The 22,731-nt window shown below is 38.7% G+C and overlaps 1 pseudogene; it reads left to right on the top strand.

Annotated features, from left to right (window-relative positions):
• Positions 1-155: 155 nt before the first annotated feature.
• The window catches only part of LOC102843301, a 155,114-nt pseudogene continuing 132,538 nt past the window's right edge, over positions 156-22,731 (top strand).

Raw genomic sequence — 22,731 nt, 5'->3', positions numbered from 1 at the left:
CATTAGTTAAAGTGTTGACCCCCCTCTTAGCCCAGTGCCTTGACCAACTTACTTCCAAGCAAGAATCTCAGTGGAAACATACCAGAAGAAAAACAAACAAACAAAAAACACCCACAGATTAGATGTAAATAAAATGAAGCAAAAACATTACAATCATGTGCTATGACATCAAAATGAATGACATAGGTATGACTGGAATTCCAGAATATGAGAGGGACCGGGAAGTCATTCCGAAAATTGTGGAAGTCGTACTGGAGAAAATTTCCCAGATATTATAAAGAATGAAGAAATTCACATTCAGAATGTTCAGCAAACACCAAATAGACTAGACCCAGAAAGAAAACCAGCAAGACATATTATAGTCAAATTTTCTAAAATAAAAATAAGGATAAAATACCAAAAGAAACAAAAGAAAAACAAAGAGTCTCCTACAAAGGAGAAAAAATTAGATTAAGTTCTGGTTTCTCAGTAGAAATCATGTGAGCGAGAACACAAAACTGTCCATCATATATTAAAGAGGAAGTAGTTCCTTTGCAGAAAAACAAATTTTAAGAAATTTGTGAAAATAAGACCAAATCTACAATAAATTGAAAGGGAAGCCCTTCCACAAAGACAATAAAAGAAAGTGGATATACTACCATAATCAGAAACAATAGAAAAAGAAGCACAGCAAAATGAACTAAATGCACCAATTAAGAGAAAAATAGTAGCATAACGGATTAAAAAAGATCCGAAGCCCATCATGATGTCACCTACAAGAGACACATTTAGGAAACAAAGAACAAATATACACTCAAAATCAAAGGCTAGAAAAGAATATACCAAGCAAATAGCAATAATAATTTTGGATAAAATAGATTTCAGGTTAAAACCTCCATAAAAGACAAGGAAGGTCACTATATAATGATTAAAGGCACAGTAAATCAGGAGGACATAACCTTGCTCAGCATATATGCACTAATTGAAGAAACAAATAAACGACGACTTCTGGGATGCAACTAAGGCAATTCTCAAGGGACAGGAAAATACATTAAAAGGGAAAAGAAGAAGAAAAAAATAATGTTCTAAGTCAACACCTCTGTCAAAAAAAAAAACAATCTATCCCTACAGACTCTAGAAGAAAGGGAAATATAAGAACAAAAGCTGAAATCAATGATAGGAAACACAAAAACAATCGAAAGCATCAACAAGACCAGGAGCTGTTTTTTTGAAAGAGTCAATAAAATTGACAAACTATTGACAAGCTTCACAAAAAAAAAAAAAGAGACAAATAACTTGATTAAGAAATAGCAGAAGTGACATCACAACAGACCTAGGGAACATTAAAACTATAATATTGAGATATCATGCAAAGCTATACTGTGATAAATTTGAAAACCTAGCGGAAATGTACAAATGACTTGAAACTCATGACCTACTAGGAAAGGCATGACAGATGTAGAGCAAACAGACAAATCACAAGAGAAGAAATTGAACAAGTCAAAAAAGACTTCACAAAAGAAAAGTTCTGGACAAGATGGCTTTATGGCTGAATTCTAGTCTAAGAAACATTCAGAGAAGATCTAGCACCAATTCTACTTAAATTATTACAAAAAATAGAAAAAGAAGCCATAATAATGGAAACAGCATGGTATTGGTACAATGACAGGCACAAAGGCAAATGGAACAGAATCGAGAACTCAGAAATTAATCCATCAACCAATGATCAACCGGTGTTAGACAAGGAAATAAAGCCTATCAAATGGAGAAATGACAACTATTTCAATAAAATGGTACCAGCGAAATGGGACTTCGGCCTGCAGGAAGCTGAAGAAGGATCCACATCTCACATTATATGTAAAAATCAACTCAAAATGGATCAGAGACCTAGGGGTAAAGTCCAAATACAGTCAGAAATACACAACTAGGAAAGGATAACATTGATGAATGGGATCTCCTAAATATTAAGTCCCTGATGCATAAAAATCTTTTAACAATACACTGAAAAGAAAACCTACTGACTGGGGTGGGGGGGAAGGATACAACACACAACAAAACAAAAAAATTTAAACAAATAACATTTAAGGTAAGGATGTCATAATAAAAGTTTACAGACCCCTGCATACCCTCCACAAGAAATAAACGATTATTATAGAATAACTATAAGAATCTGAGAGAGGTGGGAGACGTTGCAAGCAGAAAGATGAGGATGTGCACGGGTGGGGGGATTAATCATGGGGTTGTACAATTTCGGGGGGGGGAAAGAGGGAAATTGAAAGAATTTGTTCTTGAAAACAATGTATTTGAATTTTTTAAATAAACTAGTTGTTGTTGTTAAGTGTCGTCAAGTCGCTGGCGACTCATAGCGACCCTGTGAAGGAGAGTTCTCGGTACTTGGGTGCCTTTCATCCTTTCTCCAGGTTCATAGGGTTTCTGGAGGCAAGCTGTTACTGAAGTGGATGCCACTCCTCCTTCCAAAATAAACTAGTAGGGAAGGGAAAAAAAATAAATAGACTGATATAACCCAGTTACAAAATGGAGGTGGGGAATGAAAGACTTTTCACAAAGGAAGTCATTCAGATGGCCAACAGAAGTATGAAGAAATGCTCAAAATCACTGGCAATAAGAGATATGCAAATAAAAACCTTGATGTGATATGATCCCTCTCCTGTAGCAGTGTCAAGTCTAGTAAATACAGCAGGTAGTAAATGTTGGAGAGGATGTGGGAACTCCCGTACACTATTGGTATGACTGTAAAATTGTACATCCACTCTGAAAGATAGTTTGGAAGATAATTTACTCAAAAAGTTGAACACAAAAATTCACTATGACCCAGCTATTCCACTGCTAGAAATATATACCCTGAGAAAAATAGAATTGTGACACAAACAGAGATTTGTACACCAGTGTTCATAGCAGCATCATTCACATTAGTGAGAAAATAGAAACAGTCCCAAATATCCATCATCAAATGAATGGATCGAGAAATTATGGTACATTCACACAGTGGAATACTGCACAGTCAACACTCAGGGGCCATCATTAAGGAAAAAACTATATAATATGGGAGAGACCAGAGAGAGTTAAGTAAATTAACTCAGTCTCATAAGAACAAATACTGCATAAGATCACTATTGTAAAAAAGAAGGACTGCTAGTAAGATGTGTACAGAAGTTCAATGGGGTTGGGGAGGGAAGAAGAGGGTCTAGGATGGAGGGGCGAATCTTGGGGTCACAGTGAGCATAGGGAAGGGGAGAAGGAATTAGGAGAGGTCCAGTGGGGACCTGAAAAAAGGCAGGATAAAGGTTGTTGTTAAGTTGTCTAGCCATAGACGACTCATTGTGACCCTATGAACAAAATACCTGAACACTTGTCTAACTTTCATTGTTTCTCCAGGTTCATAGGGTTTCCGGAGGCAAGCTATTTCAGAAGTGGATGCCACTCCTTCTTCCAAGCCTGTTTCAATCTAGGAGCTCCACCAAACACTGTTCACCATGGGTAACAAGTATCACATTTGGTACATCACTGTAGCAGTGTTTACAGTCACAATAACCACGAGTTATCTCTGTACAGCAAACGGACAGACCAGTGCTATACCACTTAGAAGAACGTTTGACCAAAACCAGTTAAAATCAGGCCTGAGAGCCACAGATCAAAATCATCTACCTTTGTTTGGCTTGTTAGCATACCTTTCTATCCAAGGGAAATGGTGACATAGATAAATGATGACTAATTTTATAAAACATAATATATGGGAATGATATAGCAAAATTAATGTGAATGGAGGAATGTGTGAAACAAGATATATAATGGAAACTCAATGTGTATGAATTTTATATGCAAACAAATACAAAATAAAAGATTTTTTTTATGAAAATAAATATTACTGAAGTTGAAAGGACTACAACACAAATCCAGGCTTCAATTTGAAATGCTGAGAGATGCTACGGAAAAAATCATGAAGAGTGACAAGATAGTTTAAACGAAAAACTCAAACTCATTGTCTCTGCATCTGAACCCTCTCATAGCTGATCCTCTCAGTGGTCTTTTGGAACTTGTAAGTTAAATGATATTATTATCAAGAAAAATATTTCTAAAGATTATTTTTAAAGTTATTTTAGTGTAGAAAATACTTCCTTTGTTCTCAGTCCCTAAGATATTTACTATTTTAATATTATTTTTAAAGTTATTTTAATAATACATTGATAGGGAACTGCCAGAAATTCAATCTACATTCATAAAAGGCCAAAGAAGGAGATAGAGCCTTACTAACATCAGGTGGATATTGTATGAAAGTAGAGACTACCAGAAATACTTTTAATTTATTATGCAAAGGTATTTGACTATGTGGATCATGGAAAATCAAACCCAGAACACTTAATTGTGTTTATGTGAAATCTATATACGTTGTTGTTGTTATGTGCCGTCAAATTGCTTTGAAGTCTGTCCTGTCTTGAGCCAGTCTCACTAACTCCAAAACACCTACCACCATTGCCCTGTTACTATATTAATCCATCTCATCTGGGATCTTCCTTTCTTGGGCTGTCTGTCCCTCCACCCTTCCAAGCATGATATCCTTCTCCAAGGATTGGTCCCTCCTGGCCACATACCCAAACCATATAAGTCAGAGCTTCAAAATCCTAGCCTCCAAGGACAAATTTGGTTTCACTCTTTCCAAGACAGACGTATTTGTTTTCTTGGCCATCCATGGTATGTTCAAAACTCTTCTCCAGCACCACAACTCAAAGGCATAAATTCTTCTGTCATCCTTAGTTATCGTCCAGCTCTTCAGGCTCACCTTAGTCTCCAGACTGATGTCACTGCTCTTCAGGGAGAGGTCCCTGATAGCAGATTTATCTAATGCAATTCATCATTTTATTTCCTGACTGCTGGTTCCAGGAGTATTGATTGTGGTGCCAAGCAAGCCATAATTGTCAACAACTTCAATCTCTTCCCCATCTTTCATGGTGGTGCCAATTGGCCCAGTGGTGTGAATCTTTGTCTTCTTGAAGTTGGGCTTCAATCCATATTGAATTCTGCAGTCCTTGACATTCTGCTGCAAGCACTTTAGATTCACCTCAGTTTCATCATATAAGGTTGTGTCATCTGCATAATGTGGGGTGTTAATGAGTTTTCCTCCAATGCTAATGCCATATTCCTCCTTGTACAGCCCAGACTCCTGACGATCTGTTCTGTATATAGATTGAAAAAATAGGGAGACAGGATACATCCCTGATGTACTCCCTTCCTGATTTTGAACCTCCCAATATTTCCCTGCTCTGTTCTCAGGACTGCTTCCTGGTCCAAGTATAGGTTTCACATAGTTACAATCAAGTGTCCTGGGATGCCCGTACCCCTCAAGGTAAGCCACAATTTGTTGTGAACCACACAGTCAAATGTCTTTGCATAGTCAATGAAACACAGATAATCCTCTGGGACACTTTGATTTCTGCCAAGATCCATCAGACATTGGGGATCATATCTCAAGTGCAGTGGCCTCTTTGTAACCCCCTTGTATTTCTGATAGTTCTCTGTTACTTAACTGATAGTAATTTCTGGATAATTCTCAGCAGGATTTCGCTTGCGTGTGTGTTATGAGTGACATTGTACAATCACTTTCACACTCTGTTGGGTCATAACAAGAGTAATGAGAATAAGAGCAAACATGGATCTATTCCAGCCAGTTGGTCAGGTAGTTGTCCTCCAGATTTCTTGACAAACCTGGTGAGCAGGTCCAGTGCCATATCTGTTTGTTGAAGCATGCCAATTGGCATTCCACCAATTCCAGGGTATTTATTTTTTGTGTCAAGTCCTTCAGAGTGGCCTGAACTTCCTCTTCTATCACATTTTTTTTTAGTAAAAGACAAAAGATTTATTCGATCTGAAGAGAAACAAGAGTATTCTATCACTTTTGTTTCTTGATCGTATGTGTTGTTTCTTGAAATTCTTCTGTGTCAGCCAGTTCTTTTTGGTATAAGGACTCTGTTTTAATGTTTCCTGGATCATTCAACAGTCCATCCATAACATCCTTAAGTATTGTAACTCAAGGTTTTAATTTTTCCTTTAGTTCCTTCAGCTTAAGAAATTCTGAGCAAGTACAGGCATTTTGATTTTCAGACTGCATTTCTTTGCATAATTCACTGTAATACTTTTCTTTGTCTTCCCATGCTGCCCTTTGAAATCTTCTATTTGGCTCCTTAACGTATTAGGTTTTTCCCCCCTTTGCTTTGGCTTCTCAGTGCAATATTCAGAGTCATTTTTGACATCCATTCTGGTCATTTCTTCTTCTTCTTCTGTCTTTGTAATGACCTTTTGTAGTCTTCATGGATGGTATTCTTGATGTCCTACCACAGCTTCAAAAATTAGATTTCCAAATTAATGAGGGAACATTTCATGTTTTAAATCACAGAAAGATGTACAAAGGGAAGAAGTAAAGAAGTTAGGAAGCTGAACAGGTGGACTTGGGGGGGAGAGATTTCATAATAATGAGTTTTTCTTTTTCTTTTCAAGGAGAAGAGTAAATTGGGGCGGAGGGGGTGGACAGGGAGAAGAGTGCAACAATGAATGACTAGAAACCCTAAGTCTCTGTAAACTTTCATTAACATTAACAAAAAAAGAAGCTGAACAGAAAATTCCATAGGCAGATTTCAAAGGGGAAGATAAAGCAAAATATAAAAACGAAATGAGCAAAGACCTGGAGCTGTAAAATCAAAAGGGATGCACTTACTCAGGGTTTCTTAAACTGAAGAAAGACTATCCAAAACCATCAACAGAGAACTGCCAGATGTGCAGGCTGGATTCAGAAGACACCATGGCCCTAGCGACATTATAGCCAATGTTAGCTGGATCTTAGCTGAAAGCAGAGAGTTCTAGAAGGATGTCTATATGTGCTTCATTGTCTATGCAAAGACTTTGGACTGTATTGGTCACAACAAATGTGGCTAACTCTGAAAGAAAAATGAGAAACCCAGAACACTTGACTGTACTCAAGCAATACCTATATTTGAGCCAAGAGGCAGTCTTCAGAGCAAATCAAGGAAACACTGCATGTTTCAAGCTTAGGAAAGGCATGTGCCAGGCATGCATCATATCTCCATACGTTTTCAATCTACATGTGGGATATATCATTTGGGAGGCTGGACTGTATGAGAAGGAATGTGGCATCTCTACTGGAGGAAGACTCATCAACAACCTGCTTTATACAGATGACACAACCTTAGTTGTTGAAATTAAGGAGAACCTGAGGCATTTGCTACAGAAGGCCAAGGACTGCAGTCTTAAGTATGGATTCAAGCTCAACATTGATAAAATTAAGGTTCTTAGCACTTGGTCAATTGTCATGATAGACGTCATGATAGACAGAGAAGAGATTGAGATTATTACCAATTTCTGTTTGCTTGGTTCCACAATCAACACTCTTGGTACCGGTAGGCAGGCAATGAGAAGTAAAATTTCACTGGACAAAGCTGTTAGGCACCTCTCCAGAATACTGAAAAACAATAATATCAATTTAGACTCTAAGCTGTCCCTGATCTAGAGCATGGTCTTTACAATTCCTTGTTGTGCATCAGAGAGCTGGACAATGACAGTGATCATACAAGAAGAATCAATGCCTTTGGGTTGTGGTGCTGGAGAAGAGTATTGAACATACTATGGTCTTCTAAGAGAACAAACAAGTCTATCTTGAAGAAGGTGAAATCAAGCTGCTTCTTAGAGACAAGTCTTTAGAAGCTTCATCTGACAAATCTTGTACATGTTGCTAGGAGGGACCAGTTCTAGGAGAGGGGCATCATGCTTGGAAAGGTAGAGGGACAGCACAAGAGAGTTGGACCTTGGATGAGATGAATTGCCTTAGTAATTGGGATAATGATGGTTTGTGTGTCGGAAACAATGAAATTGGTTCAGAATAGAACAAGGTTCAGAAGTGCTGGACATAGGGTTACTATGAGTCCCAAGCGACTGGACAACATTTAACAACAATAACAAGAACATATATCTATTCAATCTCTATGCTAAGTAAGTGATTTGAAAGTTGGTCTATATGAAGAAGAGAAATGAGGTACATGATAGGAGGAAAACTCATCAAGAACATGAATTACACAAATGGCACAATCTTGATTATATAAAATCAAGAAGACTCGCAGCATTTACTGGAAAAGAACAAGTGACATCCTTTAATATGAATTACATATCAACATTAAAATACCCACATATCCTTACTACTGGACAATAGTCAACATCATGAAAGATGGAGAAAAGATTTAACCTGCTGTTGATTTTGTTTTACTTATATCCACAATCAACATCCAGAATAACTGTAGTGAAGAAACTAAAAGACTTGTTGAATTGGGAAAACCTACTGCCAAATAATTCTGCAAAGTGCTAACAAGCAAAGACGACAGTTTAAAGAATAAGATGTACTTTATCTATGGAATCAGATTTCCAGTTGTTTCTGAAAGTTGGACTTTGAATAAGGAATATAAAAGGAGAATTGCTGTTGTTAAGTGTCCACAGGTCCAGTATGACTCTTAGCAACTCCTTGAACCAAAGTTCTGAACCTTGTTCTATAACCGTTGGCATTTCTCTAATGTTCATAAACTTACCAACGGTCTGTTGTTTAAGAAGTATATGCCTATTCTACTTCTAAACTGCCTTAATCTGGAAATTCTACCAAATCCTCTCCACCATAGATAACCATTATGGCATTTGACACAGCAGTGGCACAGTGTTCAGTATCACAACTTCAAGTTATCTAAGAACAGCAAACTGACAGTCTGTGCTATACCACATAGAACAACGTTCTTCCCAAACAAAACTAACAACAGGTCCTTGGGGCTGTGTGTCTCAGGCACAACTGACATTTTTTTTAGTGTCTTTTTTTATTATTATTAAATTTTATTCATTTTAATGAACATTTACAGAGAATTTGGGTTTTCATTCATTCATTGTTGCACTATTATCTCCACCCTCCACCCCCCAGTTCATTCCTCTTCCCCCCCCCCTTGAATGTTTATTTTAATTGTCCAATTGCCACAGTGCTTGTCAAAGCCAGTTCTGATTAATCTCCTTTGTCAGAGTGTCCTTTGCCATTCCCTATCACTCCTCCCTGAGAGAGACTCCCCCTGATTCATAAGGAAAAGGGGATGGCATATTCTCTTAGCTACTTCCTGCTGAAAAGGGACACTGTAGGTTTCAGGGTGAAGATCTTCTCTCACTACTCTAAAGGGCCCCTTTGGCAATAGGAAACACATAGACTATTATGGAGATTGATTTTAGAATTTAGATGCACTACAACTGACTTTTAAATACAAAAGCCTACCCACCACAAAAGCCTACCCACCAGATCCTGATTGGCTTAAGCAACAGACTTCCAGCTCACATCTGATTATTGACTATATCAGGTGACCAATCAGCTTACACACAATTGTTAATGAAACAAAAAATGACAGAACAGTCTACACTTGGTGCTCAACAGCATTGAATATAGTATGGACTGCCAACAGAATAAACAAATTTGTCTTGGAGATAAGGAAATTAAAGTACTTCTTAGAGGCAAGGAAAATGAAACTCTCAAATACTTTGGGCATATTGTCAAGCAGGTGTAGTTCTACTTCTTGGAAAAAGATATGCTTATAAAGACCACGAGTCAATGGAAAAGAAGAACATTCAGTGAGACGGATTGACATGGTGACAGTAGTAATGGACCAGAGAATGTTGGAAATCATGAGAATGATACCGGATAGTGAAAGGTCTCACATTGAGTGCTAGAAGCCTGGACAGGACCTTACCAAAACAAATTGAGGAGATTTCACAGATGTCTCCCATGAAATCACTAGTGGATTTGTCTTGTAAAAAAAAGGGTCAACTTCCTGTTACAGCACAACTTCCTGTCGACTATGAAGACCTTCAAGGCGATGCATTTATCAAGCAGCAGTAGTGATAGTATCAAAGTTACAATGACATATCCCCTACTTAGGTTTTATTCTCTTATGCATGTTGAATTAACTTGGTGGCTTTAAGCACAACAAAGTCATGTCTTCTTAAATACCAGGATGATAGTTGGGAATTCTGGGGCTTTTTTTTTTCACTTTGCATTCAATTAAAACAAAGCTAAACAATATTTAGGAACTGACCTCCAACATACATCCTACACAGATTGAAGTCTCAGTTTGATCTATCGAGGTATTGCCTTAGAAAGAGACCCAACTGCATAAACTTTTCTTCATTTTGTGATGCATTTCATTTGGGCAGAGGCAAATAAGCCAAGAAAAACAAACACAACAGAACCGTTACGGCTCAAGTTAATACTTCACAGAAACTGGGAGAACATTGATGAATTTAACCACTCACTAGATTCAGAAAGTTTAAGTTTTGCTATGTAATTTAAGTTTTTGCTGTGAGGAAGAAAAAAAATGTTGCTAATGTTTTATAAAAGTAGGCACTCTACAGAAAAAAAAATGTCTTAGAAATGTCAGAAGTTTTGCCAACATTAAATGGCCTAAGACTAAATGAGTGGTCATTTTGGATAATTTAAAAGTGTAAAACCAATGACAATAATAATAAACACCACCACCACCAAAATCCCCCAACCAAAACATAATTATCAATAAAAGTATGACTGAAATAATATCAGTAAAGAAAGAGAAGACATCGGGAGGTATGGAAAGATTAAAGAAAATTATAAATATAGGTAGGAAATGGGAAATTTTCAATTACTTGAACAATACTGAAATTAATATTCCAGAATGGAATGTGTATGCATGGTGGAGTAAAAACCTAATTTACCTTGAATATGTTTACTTAAATCATAATAAAGTAAATTTTTAAAATCATAATTATAGGAGAATGTTCCACAATCAACACTCTTGACACCAGCAGTCAGGAAATCAAAAGACAAATTGAACTGGGAAAATCTGCTGTCAGGAACCTTTCCAGAGTACTGAAAAGTAATAATGTCAGGCTGGAGACTAAGGTGTACCTAATATGAGCCATGGTCAAGGTGTACCTAATCCGAGCCATGGTCTTTACAAGTCCTTACTATATATCAGAGTGTGGGACAATAAGTCAGTGATTAAGGATGGTAGAAGAAGAATCGATGCCTTTGAGTTGTGGTGCTGGAGAAGAGTCTTGAACATACCATGGACAGCCAAGAAAACAAACAGGTCTGTCTTCAAAAGAGTGAAACAGAGTTTATCCTTGGAGACCATGATTTTGAAGCTCCATCTTACTTACTTTGAACATGTGGCAGGAAGGGACTGGTCCTTGGAAAAGGACATCATGCTTAGAAGGGAGGAGGGACTGCACAAGAGAGGAAGACCTCAGTTGTGATGGATTCATATGGTAACTGGGGCAACGGGCATCGGTGTGTCAGAATTAGTGAGACTGGCTCAGGACAGGCAAGTGTTCAGAGCTGCTTTACATAGGGTCGCTATGCATTGCAGGTGACTCAACAGAGCTGTTGTACATAGGGTCATGATGGGTGTCAGAAAACAACACACATAATAACAACAATCATATGTTACACACACACACACACACACACACACACACACACACACACACACTCCACATAGATTGTTTGCTTACTAGTTCCTCTTCATCATAAAAACAATCCTTTTTCTCATTCTACCGAATAACTGGGTGTGGATGGGGCTCACGAACCTCAAACTCTGTCTACTCCTGAACTCACTGAATCTACTAAATGAGAATAGTGTATTGTTGTTGTGTACCATAGAATCAGAACCAATGCGTAACTAAATCTATGGCTGGATTTTAGAGGAAGTAAATTACACAAGAGGAGCTTATCCATCCTTCTGCTACAGAGCAGCTGGTGGTCTGAAACCAGGTGCCTTAGGGATGCCACTTGTCCCTAGGCTCCCAGAGCTCCAGAACAGTATTGGTAAGGTTATTAAAGTGCTTGCTGAAGAAGCTCAAGGACTGTAGCCTTCAGTGGATTGAAGCTCAATATCAAGAAAACAAATTCCTCACCACTGGGTCAATTGGCAGTATCGTGATGGATGGTGAAGAGATTGAGTTTGTAAACAGCTTTAGTTTGCTTGGCGCCACAATCAACACACTTGACACCAGAAGCCAGGAAATTAAAAGATGAATTGAACTGGGAAAATCTGCTGTCAGAAACCTCTCCGGAGTACTGAAGAGCAATGATGTCACTGTAGAGACTAAGGTGTGCCTGATACTGGCCATGGTCTTTACAATCACTATGTATCAGAGAGCTAGACAATGACTAGGGATGATAGAAGGAGAATTGATGCCTTTGAGCTCTGGTATTGGAGAAGCGTATTGAAAATGCCATGAACTGCTTAGAGAATGAACAGGTTCATCCAAGAGATGGTTAAACCAGGCTGTTCCTTGGAGGAAATGATTCTAAAGCTTTATCTGACATGCTTTGGACATGTTGCAATGAGGGACCAATCCTTAGAGAGGGATGTCATGCTTGGGAGGATGGGAGGACAGCGCAAGAGAAGAAGACACTCAATGCATCAGAGACAATAAGATTGGGACAGGATAGAGCAGGGTTTAGGGCTGTTGTACATAGAGTTACTATGAGTCGCAGGTGACTCGACGGCTCGTAACAAGAACAATTCAAAGGAGGTACCTTAATACACCTATTAATAAAATTTCCTAGCCTTCAACAATTCTTGCTATCTCTCTTTCTCCTTTGTGTTGATCCACGGGCTTTCATAGCTTCTAGGTCATCTAACTCATACTTTTGTTTTTCTCCACTGGCTTTTCCATATGGCTTACTTTTAGGCACGTTACGTGTATTCTTTCTACCATCATGTTTGTGTTTCTCCCCTTGGTCTACACTTCTTCTTTAGACACATCCTCTGAGAAATGTAACTCACACCCTTGGGTCTTCTACTCATAGTGAGAATCCTGATGCATTGACTCAGAGATGTGAGTCATCTGACTAATTCCCTGAGTGTTGTAGAAGACATTAACCATTTGAGTGAATATCTCCAGGTCTGCACCCATCCTCGTCACATCACCAAGACTGGTCATAGTTTCAGAAACCAGTGCAAAATGAAATGCATCTCTTCATGCTAAAATACGAGAACTTCAAATGGCTATGACAGGGAGTTCAGTGAAATGTGATGAGGTCTAGTACAAATTCACAGGCAGACCATACTTACTGGCCTTTAAGTTGTGAATAAATATCAATGTTAAGTACAAGCCTTTAAATATTAGTTCAAAGCCCTCCTGAACACAAGTCCTCTGCTACTTTATTGTGTTTCGTAATCGCTGTCCCGTTAGTCTGAATTTGAGAGTAAGGCTGAAATGGATCTGTAATCTGCATCATCCTATAAGGGTTTGTAACAACCAAGATAGGTGTTCTTTATTTATGCCATATGTGGTCAGTTGTTGCAGAAGTAGAATGAAGCCTATTCTGACTGCAGCAGTTCAGCTTTTCTTGTTTTCATAAGCACTGATGATCAAAAATTCTTTGCATTGACTCATATAATTTTTTAATTGCATACATTAAGTGTGGAAAACAGATCCATGCTGACAACAATTTGTTTCAACTATATCACAGATCTTCTTTTTTGTCATAGGAAGTCTTTGGTCCTGCATCACAGGACATCTGCTGGAGCTTGTAGGAAATGGCTTAGTCCTGTTTCCAACCCTGGAAGTACAGAGGTGGATTTACTAAATCATAGCAAATTCTTGCCAACTGTGGAATGATCATCTTCAGCTAACGCTTCAGGTCTTCTTCAGTTCAGCAAGCAAGGTTGTGTCATCTGCATGACATAGGTTGTTGATGAGTATACCTTCCTTCCTGATGCCCACATTCTTCCTCAGAAAGGCTTGTTTCGTGAATTATCTGTTTTGCATGTTGACTGAAAAGATATGGATACAGGATGCTTCCCTGACACACTTTTTTTCTCAAACATTGCAGTGTTTCCCTGCTCTGTTCTGAGGACTACTTCCTAGTCCAAGTGTAGATTTCTGATAAGTACAATCAAATATTCTGTGATTCCCATTTCCTCAAGGTCTGCCACAATTTGTGACCCACACAGTCAAATGCCTTTGCATAATCAATAAAACACATATGTACATTTCTCTAGTATCTCTACTGCCAGGATCTCTTCTAAACCTAGCTTGTTGTTTCTGCTGATTGAGTCAAGCATGACACGTAGCAACTCTATGAACAAAAGGCCTGAAGCTCCATTACAACTATCGACATTTATCAAAGTTCATGGAGTTTCCGGAGGCATGTTGTTTAGGAAGTGGACACCACTCCTGCTTACAAACCTGTTATAATATGTTATTGTTGTTATGGGCCATTGAATTGTCTATGATGCATAGAGATTCTATGTACAGCAGCTTTAACACTTTTCCTGTCCTGAGCCAGTCTCACTAATTCCGACCCACCAAGCCCACTACCAGAGTCACTATATCAATGCATCTGATCCGGGGTCTCCCTCTTCCGTGTTGTCCATCCACCCTTCTGAGTATGATGTCCTTCCCCAAGGACCAACCCTTTCTGGCCGCATGCCTAAAGTAAATGAGGTGGAGCTTCAAAATCTTAGCTTCCAAGGAGAGAGCTGGTTTCACCCTCTCCAAGACAGACTGATTTATTTTCTTGGCAGTTCATGACTGTCTGACTTTTGCATATAAATGAAGTGATAGAAAATACTATGAATTAGATTAGGAACAATTTAGTCCTCAAAGCGACATCTTTGCTCTTTATCTTTTAAAAGAGATCATTTTTAGCATATTTACTCATTTTGATTGATGATTTTTGACTGCTGCTTTCATGAATACTGTGGATCCAAGTAAAATTAAATACTTGACAACTTCAATTCATTCTCCATTTGCCATGATGTTACTTACTGGTCTACTTGTGAAATGTTTTGTTTTCTTCATGTTTTTATTGTATACTGAGGTCCAGTATTATAGTTTCATCAGTAGATGCTTCAATTATTCTTTAATTTCAGGAAGCAAAATTGTTTCATCTGTGTATACAGGATGTTAATGAGCTTTTCTCCAATTCTGATATTTTACTCTTTTTAATATAATAGAGATAATCAGATTATATTATCGGCATAGAGATTGAATCAACTGGTTATGAGACATGATTCTCACCCAAATGCCTTTTCTGACTTTAAGCCACGTATTGCCATGGTCTTCACAATTTCTTGTATCAGAAACCTGTACATTTACTAGGGATAATAGAAAGTGAAATAATACTTTTGAAGCTGTAGTTTTGGAGAAGAGAATGGACTGCTGGAAAAACAAAGAGGATGGTCTTGGAGAGGGTGTAACCAAGCTGCTCCTTGGAGGCAAGGATTCTGAAGATTCATCTGACATACTTTCAGTAGGTTTCAAAAAGGGACCAGTCATTGGAGAGGGACAACATGCTTTAGAGGGTGGAGGGACAGTGTAAGAGAGGAAGACCCTAGATGAGGTGAATTCAGTCAGTGACTGGGGTAATTGGGGTAGGTGCGTTGGAGATGATAAGGTTGGCACAGAATGGAGCAGGGTTCAGAACTGCTGTACATTGGGCCATTATAAAACTCAAGTGACTTGACAGCACATAGCAACAACAACAATTTTGTTCTATTAAAATAACTGCTTCTTATTCTATGTGTAGGTGTCACATAAGAACAAGTAAGTGCTGTGTAATTATCATTCTTCAAAATAATATCCATATTTTTGAACAGCATCTCTTTTTCCTAAATCCTACCTTTAAATTAGCTTTTCTCCATTTCTACTTTGTTTTTCCCTTGAAATCCTGTTCCTTCTAATCCCTTTATTAGATAGATCAACTACATGTAATTATTTCCCCCCCCATTGGTTGCTGATTAATGCATAAGCTTACTTTGAAAGAAAACCCTCAAGGTGGGTTCCTAAACCTAGAAATCTAACCAGCTAGATAGCTAGTATTCTAGTACTCCTGGGCAATGACCTTCCTGTATTGTTATATCACAGTTGCTAATATTACTATCTGTGGTTGAGTAGAATATAATACAGGTGGATGATCAAGCATTTGCATTGACATGCTACCAATGACAGCAAATGAAGCACAAGTTGTTAAGTCCTGTGTGTTTTTCTGTTTATTATCAATGTCTTCAGATGCTTGGAAAGCAGAAAAGTAACAAGTGCAATTTACAAAGGTATTAAACTGAGAAATGATGTTAAGGTAAAAAATTCTAGCAAAATTTTTAGAAAGACTCTCATGTGCTGCAGCCTCAAAGGTAGACAGCATAGCTATAAAGAGACTAAATAAATGTGCAGCCTCAAGAGGCCACCTATGGAAAAGTTAGGACCTGATGAAGAAAGAAAGGCTCAGAGCTTGGCTCAGGAAACTTGCCTGAGCAGCCACAGAAATGTAGCCTTCATATTCCACTGCTCTAAGAAGCTACTTCCTTCCTCTTACTAAGAACACAAGCCTAGAGATTGTGAGAAAGACTTACCTGAAAGAAGGCTTTCCTAAGACGATGTGTTTCTCACGGACACAGTTGTCTCCTTCACCTGATGACCGTGTAGCTCTAGAAGTATATTCCCTGGGAAGTTGTGTTATTAACTTAAAAGTGGTGCCTCTTTAGAGGTACAAATTCTCCAGAGGCTCTGTGAAAGAAAGATGGCAAATTCTTCCCACATTATTTACAGTTCAAAAATCCACTGAGGGTCAGCCATGAAGCATTTCTAACTCGACAGTGTTCAGTTGAGTTGAAATGTTCTTCTTAGGTTGCCACCAAGTCAGATATGACTCATAGTGACTCTGCGAACAACAGACTAGACTTGCTCGATTCTGTGCCATCCTCATAGTTTCTCATGTGTTGAAGTCTTGATATGGAACCAAGTAAAATTAAATTCATTGTTGTTTCAATATTCTCTTATTAATCACTATTTTGCTTATTGCTTCAGTTGTGATATTTTTAATGTTTTGTTGATATGTAATCCACACAGCAGACTGTAGTCTGTGTTCTTCCTCAACAATAGTTTCAAGTTCTTTTCATTGTCTGCAAATAAGGTTTTGCCATATGCTTATTGAAAGCTGGTAAAGAGTTTTATTCTTATTCCACTTCTAGTTTCATAGTCATTACATAGATCAGAGTTCTAGATTATTTGTTCAACATGCACATTAAATAAATGTTGTTTGTGACTTAGGGCTTTATAATGTTGATGCTAACAAAACGTGGAGATGGATACGATCTTGAGCTAACTGCATTAAGTTTGAAAAGGAAGGTGAGAAAAAATAATTAAGCCAAAAGAAAAGTTCAAAATACAAAAGCAAAACCAAACAAACCTTAAACTCATTGTGATCAAGTGAGAATCAACTCATAACTGCCCTCCACTGGGTTTTCAGGGGTTGTAAATCTCACTAGAGGAGATTGTCTATTTTTTTTCTTCCCAGAAGCCTCCAGTGGACTCAAATATTTAATTAGCAGAGCCCTATCTTAAAAACTGTATCACCAGAGCACCTCTGTAAAAGGTGATGGTTGGTATTACTTCTGTTGTTGTTATGTGCTGTCAAGTACTACTCATGGTGATCCTATGAGCCACACATCTGAACCCTGTTCTATCTTGGTTATTCTCATCTTATCTGGGGTATTCTAGCCCATGGCTGCCCTCACCGTGTTAGTGCTTCTCATTGAGGGTTCTTCTCTCTTCCACTGACACTCTGCCTTTCCAAGGATGATGTCCCTTTGCAAGGAATAGTCTTTCCTAGAATCATGCCCAAAGAATGTGAGATCAAACCACCCATCATTCCTTCTAAAAAACACACTGACCACACTTTATCCAAGACTTATCTGCTTGTTCTTTTGGCCTGAACCAGGTATACCTCAGTTTTTAAAATTACATCATTTCTCTTCAGTACTTTGGAAAAGTCCTTGAAGGAGACTTTGCCATAACAACGCATCTTTTGACTGACTTCTTGACCACTGGTGCCAAGCGCCTCGATTGTGGATTCCAGTAAGTCAAAATCATTTACAATTTCAATATATTCCCCATCTATTATGATGTTGCTTATTAGTCAGTATTAAGGATTCTTTTCTTCTTGGATTTTTAAGGAGTGGTTGCTGTTGTGTACCTTCTGATCAGAACCAACCCAAAGCTGACCCTCCGACAGGTTTTTAGAGGCCTCAAATCACATGAGAAGGAATTTTTCATCTTGCTCACACAGAGAAGTTGGTGGATTTGAACTACCTTTCTTTGTGTTGTTACTACAATACTTTACCACAAAGCCACAATATGTCCTTAGGGGAATTTTTCATCTTGCTCACACAGAGAAGTTGGTGGATTTGAACTACCTTTCTTTGTGTTGTTACTACAATACTTTACCACAAAGCCACAATATGTCCTTAGGGTGGTTGTTGTTATGTGCCAATGAGTCAAGCATGACTCAAGGGACCCTCAAGAAAAACAAATCTGAACTCTTATCATGCTCACTATATAAATCCATCTCATTAAAGATTTTTCCTCTCCTCCACTGACCCTTCGCTTTTACAACGATAAGATCTATTGTCAAGGAACAACTTCTCCTAATAACATGCCTAAAAGATGTGAGACAAAGCTTCACTAACTTTGGATCCAAATGAAATTCTGGCTGCCTTTGTTTACAAGGCTTGTTTGTTCTTTTGGAAGTTCATAGGATATTCAGAATGGTTCTCCAACATGACAATTCAAAGGCATCAATTCTTCTGTCATCCTGATTCATATTTCAGCTCTTAGATGCAAAACAGGTGATTGGAAAGACTGTGGGCTAAATCAGGCCCACTGTAGACCTTAAGCTGACTTGATTGTTTCTAAGGACTGTTCAAGGGTACCACACAACAGACTTTCCAAATGTCATACATCTCCTGATCTCCTGACTACTGGTACTGTTGACTGTGGACTTAAGCAAGATGAAATAATTGACAACTTCAATATTTTCTCTGTTTATCCTGGTGTCACCTATTGGATTTGGGTTTTTTGATGTTGAGGTGAAATCTATATTGAAGGATGAAGTGTTTACTTCTCTATAGCAAGTAGTTCAGATCCGCCTCACTTTCAATAAATAAGGCAGTATAATCTGCATAGTGCCGGTTGTGATGACCCTTCCTCCAATCCTGATGCCACACTGTCCTTCATAAATATCAAGTTTTCTGATGACTTTCTCAGAATACAGATTGAATAAGCATGGAGAAAGGACACAGCTTTGAGACCGTATGTAACATGTTTGAATAAGACCCCAGAAATCTATGGGAAATCAGTTGACATATTTCAAATAATAGATGCCATCCTGAATATGTTCATCAGTCTTTGGTAGGAAAGTTGGAATACAGATACCTGAGCAATTGACTGGAAGAGTTCCATAGTTGTTCCATTCTCAAGAAAGGTGAGACAACAGAATGAGGAAAATATAAAATATAATTACTATCACATCCCCTCACTAGTTTATTTAAAAAAATTTAAAAACCTCGAATACAAATTCAAACAAATTCTTTCAATTTCCCCCAACCTCCACCTATCAAATTGTACAACCCAATGATTAATCCCCCCCTCCCCCTGCACATACACATCCCTCTGCTTCCAGCCTCTCCCACCCCTCCTGGATCCTTATACTCACTCTACAATAATGGTATTATGCAATGTTTATCCTTGTGGGACCGAGTTAGTTCACTCAACATAATGCTCTCCCAAAGTAGTTAGAAGAGTTTATTGAGATAGAATTACGAGAAGTTCAATCTAGGTTTAAAAGAGGTTGTGGTACCAGGATATTATTGCTGATATAAGAATAATCTTGGCTGAAAGCAGAGAGAATGCTAGAATAATGTCTATTTGTATTTCATTGAGTATGTAAAGGCATTTGACTGTGTGGATTGTGACAAATTATGACAAATCATCAGAAGGATGAAAATTCTAGAACACTTGATTATGCTTATACAAAATCTATACCCAGACCAAAACAAAAACAAACAAACAAAAAAACCTATTTCTGGATAAAGCAAGGGAATAGTGCATGGTTTGTCTTTGGGAAGGGTATGAATCAAGGAGAGGGTGCAACCAGAGTGCTCTTTGGAAGTAAGACTGATGAGGCTTCACCCCACATACATTGGACATATTGTTAGGATGGGCTATTCCTTGGACAGGCACATGATGTTGAGAAGGGAGGAGCATTGACAAAGGAGAGGAAGACCCTTGATCCGGTGGATAGACACAATGACTATGACAGGGGGCTCTTGCATGTCAAGAAGTGTGAGGATGATACAGGATAGAGCAGGGTTCAGATCTTTTGTTCATAGGGTAACTTATGAGTCGTACTCAGCTTGATGGCATCCAACAACAACACCATGAGTCAAGGCTGTAGCTTCTCTCGATACCTAATTAAAGGATTACAGGTAGGATTCTTTAACTCTAAGAGGCCATATAGCACCAGGGAATGTCATTAGATCCTGGTTGAAAGCAGAGAATGGAGCAAGGGATCACTTCATGTTAAAACCAGGAAAGGCATGTGTCAGGAGTGTATCATACTTATTCAATTTGTATGCTGACCAAATTATTTGAGAAGCTGGATTCTATGAAAAAGAATGTGGCATCAGGATCAGAGAAAGACTCACCAACAGCCTGCATTATGCAGATGACACAAATTTGCTTGCTAAAAATAGCTCTTTAAAGTTTCGCTGCAGAAGATGAGACTACAGTCTTTGATGTGGATTACATCTCAGCAACTAGAAGAGAAAACTTCACCCCTGGACCAATACACAACAGGTGGAGAATGACAGGTGGAGAAAAGATTGGTGTTTTCAATTATTTCATCTTTCTTGGATTCACAATCAGCATCCTTGATACGAAGATCATAAGACATATAATATCAGGGAAATCTGTTCTCAGGGACCTCTCCAATTACTGGAGAGCAATGATGTCAGCTTGAAAATGAGGGTGCATCTAATTCAGGGCATGTCAGTCACTAGTCCTACATCTGAAAGCTGGATAATATATAAGGATGACAGAAAGACTATGAATGTCTTTGAATAGTGATGCTGGAGAAGAGAAATAACTATCCCGTGGACTACCAAAAGAACAAATAGATATGTCTTGGAGAGGGTACAGCCAGAACGCTCCTTGGAGGCAAGGGTGACAAAGCTTCATCTGGCATACTTTGGCCGTGTCCCCAGGAGAGGCCGTTCCTTAGTGAGGAGCATCATGTTTGGAAAGGTCAGCATTAGAAAGAAAGGCCCCTGAGGGGATGCATTGACACACTGACTACAGCAATGAGTTTATGTGTGCCAGAGAGGATGAGGATGGTGCAGGAGAGGGCAGGTTTGGGATCTGTGATTCATATGATTGCTATGAATCATGTTTTTACCTGATGGCACCAACAGCAACAAGATGATAGGATTATTATCTGAATCAAAAACTAGACAGCTCTTTATGCTTCCTATAAAATTTAAGAGTCTCCTTTTACTAAGATGATAAATATCTTTAAAAAACTCAGTGTGACTTGGTTGCCTCTAGGAGATGTTGGCATAAGTGAGAGAACACAAAAATAAGTGGGAATAGATGAGGGAGAGAACAGTTTCAAAGCAACATATTATAGGGCATTATGATTATCATAAGAGTCCAGAATGAAGTTGCAGAGTAGAGTAAACTCGTGGTGGGGGTTGGGGGCGGGTGCTGGTGGATTGCATACCAATGAAGGAATTTTTCGTTTACTTTTCAAAGAGAAAAGTGAACTGGAGAGTGGGAGCGGGAAGAAAAGTACAACAATCAATGAGTGGAAATCCAAAGTCTCTGTAAATGTTCCTTGAAATTAATACTGTTGTTGTTGTTATGTTATCAAGTCACTTGTAACTTATAGCGACCCTATGTACAAGATCCCTAAATGCCATTTTATCTTGTGCTAACCTCGCTGTCTCAAACACACTCATTCCCACCACTCCACTCATAGAATCGATCCATCTCATCAAGGGTCTTCCTCTCCTGCACTGTCCCTCCACCCTCCCAAACATGATGTCCCTCTCCAAGGACCAGTCCCTCCTTGCAACATGCCCATAGTATGTTACGTGAAACCTCAGAATCCTTGCCTTCAAGGAGCAGCCCAGCTTCATCTTCTCAAGAACAAACCTGTTTGTTCTCCTAGTAGTCCATGGTATATTCTACACTTTTCTCCAGCACCACAACTCAAAGGCATCAATTAATTCTCTTTCTGCCGTCCCTAGTAACTGTCCAACTCTCCGATGCATAGCACACAATTGCAAAGACTATAACCTGAATCAGGAGCACCATAGTCTCCAGCCTGACATCATTGCTCTTCAGTACTCTTAAGAGGTCCCTCACAGGCGACTTTCCCAATGCAATTAGTCTCCTGATTTCCTGGCTGCTGTTACCAAGAGTGTTGACTGTGGAACCAAGTAAACTAAAACTGTTAACTATCTCGAACCCTTCACCATCCATACTGATGCTGTCAGTTGGCCCAGAGGTGATAATCTTTGTTTTCTTGATACTGAGCTTCAATTCATATTGAAGACTGCAGTCCTTGACCTTCTGCAGCAAGCGCTTCAGGTCCTCCTCAGTTTAAGCAAGCAGGATTGTGTCATCTGCATAACGCAAGTGCTTGATGATTCTTCCACCAATCCTGATGCCACATTCCTCCTCATACAGCCCAGCATCTTGGATTGAAAAGTTATGGAGACAGAATACATCCCGGACAGACACCTTTCTTGATTTTGAACCATCTAGTGTCTCCCTGCTCTGTTCTGACGACAGCCTCTTGGTCCAATTATAGATTTCACATTAGCA

Source organism: Elephantulus edwardii, unplaced genomic scaffold (assembly GCF_000299155.1).
Source record: "Elephantulus edwardii isolate Elephantulus edwardi_28Jun2011 unplaced genomic scaffold, EleEdw1.0 scaffold00125, whole genome shotgun sequence".
Taxonomy (NCBI): domain Eukaryota; kingdom Metazoa; phylum Chordata; class Mammalia; order Macroscelidea; family Macroscelididae; genus Elephantulus; species Elephantulus edwardii.
Note: the sequence above shows the minus strand (reverse complement) of the source record. Positions and strands in the feature narration are given on the sequence as shown.